The sequence below is a fragment of the Populus alba genome, chromosome 19 (genome assembly GCF_005239225.2).
Source record: "Populus alba chromosome 19, ASM523922v2, whole genome shotgun sequence".
Taxonomy (NCBI): Eukaryota; Viridiplantae; Streptophyta; class Magnoliopsida; order Malpighiales; family Salicaceae; genus Populus; species Populus alba.
The window spans coordinates 3,226,899-3,232,898 of NC_133302.1; positions in this window are offsets into that span (position 1 = coordinate 3,226,899).

Consider the following 6,000-nt stretch of genomic DNA (forward strand, 5'->3'; position numbering starts at 1 on the left):
TTTATTTTCTTGTTAGTTTTGAATTATTTGCTTGATTTTACTAGTTATTCTCAATTTATTTTCATAGATTTATTTAGCTATTATATAAATTGTTGATGTTTTATTTTTTAAAACAATTTTAAAAATAATTGATTTTTTTCTTTCCATTTTAAATTATAATTGTAAAAATTAAAAAACTTTAATTCTTTTAGCTTTCTTGTAAATACTTTCCAATTAAATCAGTCAATGACAGTTTTTCCTCTTTTAAACAATCCAATTTGATCCTTACTAAAATTTGAAATATCTAACTTCTCTTTCTTGTTCTATAATTTTATCCATATTTTATATCTATTAAAAACATATTTTATTTCTTTTTCCTCTTTTATTAAGAATATTTGATTTCATTCTATTCTTTGAACTTCTTGCGTAGATATATAGAATAGAAATTGGTACCACTTATTTAAACTAATTTCTATTTTCTAGTTACTATCATCTAATTTATTATTACTATGTATATATATCAGAAAAATAAATATTTTTTATAATTTACATTACATGTTTTTTCTAATAAGCAAGGAAAGAGAAAGAGGACCCCTTGTCCGCTTGTCCTCTCTTTCTTTCTCATTCATACTGATTGAAAATCAAAATGGAGTGTTTGCTTTTTTCATGGAAAGAAGGGAAAGGTCACAAGAAAGCTGAGGGTTGTTTCCTTTTGCTTTTTATTTTGATTTCTCTCTATGTATTGAAAGTTTGAAAAACTTAATGACAATAATACACGAAAGTACTTTTTGATAGCTCTTCAAAACTTTATGACAAGAAAGGGAATGTCTTTTTGCGTTCATAATTAGACTAATCAAATAACATATTCAAATCGAATCAGCAGTTCCTATATGTATATATAGACACACTCGTCAATGAATTTTAAATTATGATTTTAAAAATTAAAAATCTTTAATTCTTTAGCTTTCTTGCAAATACTTTGCAAGAAGTCAGTCAATAATAGTTTTTCAATTCATATAAAGGAGAAATTTCCTTTGTAAATTACTAAAACTTTTGTGGAGAAGGTGCATTAGTGCTTGCTTTTTCATTGAGTAAGCCATGTAAAGAAGGAAAAGGGAACAAGAAAGATGGGGTGGGGGTTGTTTCCTTTTGCTCTTTTTTTTTTAAAAAAAATTTATTTCTCTTTTTATATTGGAAGTTTGAAAAACTTTATGACAATAATACACGAAAGTACTTTTTGATAGCTCTTCAAGACTTTATGACAAGAAAGGGAATGTCTTTCTGCGTTCCTTTCGTGGGATCTGATGAGCTGGAGGATACGGTCCTCACTGGTTGTTTCCTTTTTGCTCCTTTGAATTTTTCTCTCAATATTGGAAGTTTGAAAAACTTTACAATAAACACTGCACACTTGGAATGTCTTTTCCAAGGAGGCGAAGGATCTTTCAACAATAAGAGAAATGAGAACAATAACAGGGCAAACCGCTGCCACAACGCATGTGGGAGTGTACTCTAATGTAAGGACGGAGTAATGAATTTTTCTTGAGCAATTAAATAAATATATAATTTTATTTAAGATTTATTATTAATTCATATATATATATATATATATATTTTTTTTTTTTGAAACTAATAATAAAGTTTTAATTCAAATATACTACCTAAAATATTAAAAAATAAATTTAAAAATACATAAAATTAAAGTGAAAGTAAAAATAAATCTACTATTGAAGTTACATCTTTCAATATTTTGTGAAATATAATTTATTTATAATCGAATCTTAATTGATATTGTAACAACCTCTCAATCAAGATAAAATAACAATCTCATGTCAATTAGAAAACAAAGTAATTAAATTTTTTTTCTCTCTCTCAATTCCTCCTTCCTTCACTTAATTCTTCCTTAAATTAGTGTTTTATAAGTTGGACTTTATAAGTTTATAAGATTATTCTTTTACTTATTTTTTTCCTTGAATTTTTTTATGTTTTCCCCTTACTTCTATCTCTTTCTCTTTCGCCTTTTCTTTTCTTTCTTTTTTTATTCTGTTTTTGTCCAGTCAGTAACATATAAAATGAAGGAAGAGCTGATTTGTTTTATTTTTTAATAGCAAATACTCATTTTACCCTTAATGAGTCGATTTGTTTTTATTTGACAGTTCTTTTTTTTTTGTTAGCACTACCAAGCTCTGTTCATCATAAAATTTTAACCATATTTTAAGATTTCTCGTAAAATTTCAGCTCAATCTGATGGTCGAATTAAAAATTATGTCCAATAACATAAAACTGGTCAAATTATGATTTTTCATCAAATTTCTGAATTTCTTAAAATATTATATTAGAAGGCTCCACGTAAATTTTAATTTTTTTTTTGATAACTCAATCAAGAATTATAATTTTTTTATATAAAACTAGTTAAAAAATATTGATAAAGTCTTGACCTAAGCTATAGCTTACCCAAGCCTTTAACATACCTCCCCACTTGCTCTAAGATGGTCCCTCCTTCTGTCATAATGCTGTTATGTTAATGTGCTGTCATTGCTGCGGTTAGAGGTGATTATTTTTTGTTGGTTCGGTTTTTACTTTTAAAAAACAACCAAACCGTTAAAAAAAGGGGATCCAAACTAAACCGGAACCAGTCCAAAACCGGAAAAACCTATGGTTATTTTTCTAGCTCCTTTTTCAGGTCCAAAACCGGAAAACCATATGGTTATTATGGTTATTCCTGTAATGAGGTAATAGGTTTGTATCTTCGGTCTGTTGGTCTTCACCATGTGATTGTCTTCCGAAGACTGGTAGTTGAGATGTGGTCAATTCAATCCTATCAGAAAGACCTGGAACAATAAAAGGTTTTCGTTCTTGGAGAATAGAAGTATCAGTGAAGGAGGTCGTAGACATGTCTGTAGCGGCTATGTCGATGCTATCAGATAGCTCAAGGACGTGATTAGAGATAGGTCGTAGACATGTCTGTAGCGGCTATGGTGATGGATTTTCGGAAGGAGAGGGAATGTTTCCAAAACCGGGTTGGAGGGGAGGGGGCGGCTGTGTGAAAGGAAAGTAGAAAATTGAATTTGAAATGGTATGCCCTCGTTGTTGAAGGGGAAAGTAATGAGCGGAAGTGGCCCGCGGCTTGGACCGCTTCGTTTATTTATTTTTTTCATTTCTAAACCCAACTGGTTTAGTTTGGGTTGGCCGATTCCGGCACATCAAAACTAGAAACTAAACTGAACTGAACTAGATATTTTTCTCAATATTTTAATTTGTTCAATCAGTTTTTTTTTTTATTCAATTTTTTTAATTAAATTTTTTTTAGTTTTCTAAATTAAATTGATTTTTCAGTTAATTTGCTCCCCCTAGCTGCTGCTGGTATTCTTCAAATCTTCTTTCTTGAATTGGCTTAGCTTGGATGCATAAAGCAATGAGATGGGATCAGCGGAAGATCTGCAGGCTAAACTTTATGTTTAAGAAAAATTAAAAATTAAAAATACTAAAAAAATAATTTAAAAATACTAAAAAAAATATTAATTTAAAATAAAAAATAAAAAAATACTTATTTATTTATTTTGGTTCTTAAGAACATAGTAAACAAGTAATTGATTGTCAATTTCTTTTTGAAAACAAAACCAGTTTTTTTATTTTTATTTTTATTTTTAATATCAATATATTAAAATCATCAAGAAAACACTTAAGAACATCAACCTGATATTTCAAAAATAAATAAATATTGATTATCAAGAATAAATATTGATGATTAATAATAAATTTTGTATAATTTGCACAGAATTTTCTTATTCTCCCTATTTAATCCCATAACAAGGTTCCAAAAAAAGACTCAACAAACCTTATTTTTTGTTATTTTGAATTCACTAAAAAATGTTCATCATCTTTCTTGGAGATTTTTAGCAATGCAATAATCATAATTATAAAAGGAAAAAGGTAACAGTACGTAGGGGAAGAAAAGCAAGGAAATTTCTCAAGCGTGTAGTACTAGTAAATATTGAGGAAGGAATTTGGTGGCAACACTGCTGGGTCCACGCGTTAAAAAAAGCAAGGAAAGAGAGAGAGGACGCCCTTGTCCTCTCTCTCTTTCTCACTCATACTGATTGAAAATCAAAATGGGGTGTTTGCTTTTTTCATGGAAAGAAGGGAAAGGGCACAAGCAAAGAAAGATGGGGATTGTTTCCTTTTTATTTTTATTTTTATTTTTATTTCCCTCTCTATATTGAAAGTTTGAAAAACTTAATGACAATAATACACGAAAGTACTTTTTGATAGCTCTTCAAAATTTATTAGTTTGCCGTGTCGAAAATCATGTCTTTTTGCGTTCCTTTCGTAGTGAAAACATTTTTATTAAAGTGATCCAGCGCGACGGGTTCACCGTTCTTCACTCTGTGCTATTATTGTAACAATTTATTAAAGTGATGAAGATTGCTTCTTTCTAGAAACATTCAGACTAACTTTTATTTGTTTCTTTTTGCCAAAGCCATTACGTCTAAAGATAGAAAGTAGAATAAAGCTCTCACAGTACTTCCCGCTTTCACACCACTTTCCACTCGAAAAGGACGAAAGCATTCTAACCATTTGTTATTACTATATATATATATATATCAGAAAAATAAATATTTTTTTAATAATTTACATGATGTACCTAAAAACCATGACATGTTTAAAAATAATTAAAAAATCTCAATTTAATTATTTTTATATACGATCTCATCAATAATTATGTAATTATGTCTTTTATTAATTTAATTATCTTTTATCAATTTTATTGATGACCTATAATAAATATCATATCGATGATTAATAATAAATTTTATATAACTTGCACAGAATTTTTTTTATTCTCGCCAATTAATCCCAGAGCGAGGTTCCAAGAACTTAAAGCAGGATTTTGTATAATTTGCACAGGATTTTGTATAATTGAACTTAATTCACTAAAAAATGTTCATCATTTTTCTTGCAAATTATTAGCAATGCAATAATCATAATTATAAAAGGTAAAAATGTAACACATAGAGGGAAAAGTGGCAAAGAAATTTCTCAAGCGTGTAGTGGTGAATATTGAGCAGCAATCAAATTCTTTAGCCACATGTTAATCGATATTGATTGGAATTTAGAATGGTAATTTTGAGGTAGTTGCTGATGGCGTATAATTAAAAATTAAATTAAAATTTTTTAGAAGTAATTATAATGTAATGGAAAGACTGTGGACTGCAACATGTTGTTGATATCAAGCTTCTCTTGTGATGTCGATATTTGGGATTTTTTTTTCCGTTTCTATTTTCCGCATCTGAAACGTTTTCTCCATGAAGCAGCTGCGCACATGCCAAGAAAATGAGAAAATACAAAAGGAAAAGAAGAGAAATTCTTGAAGTTTGGGACTTTAGATATATCATCATGGAACTGGTATCATTTATTCAAACTAATTCCTATTTTCTCGTTAGTATCATCTAATTTGTTATTATTATTATTATTATTATATCAGAAAAATAAATATTTTTTTATAATTTACATGATGTACATCCCATCTATTAAAATCATAAAATGTTGAAAGATAATTAAAAAACCTTAATTTAGTCATTTTTATAAACAATCCCATCATTAATAATTATGTATACTGTCTTTTATCAATTTTATTTCAAACATTGTTTATACTAGAAAATAAGCCATTATTCAATATTGATGATCAATAATAAATATAGATGATTAATAATAAATTTTGTATAATTTGCATAGGATTTTCTTATTCTCGCTAATTAATCCCAAAGCGAGGTTCCAAGATAAGCCTCAACAAATTATAATTTTAAAAATTAAAAGACTTAAATTCTTTAGCTTTCTTACAAATACTTTGCAAGAAGTCAGTCAATAATAGTTTTTCAATTCATATACAGTAGAAATTTCCTTTATAAATTACTAGAAATTTTCGAGCGAAATTACCAGTCAATGCAAGCAGTGTAAAATTATCATTAGACACTTTCTCCAGCAGTCCCGTAAATGACATGATTTTCCACACGGCAAACTAAG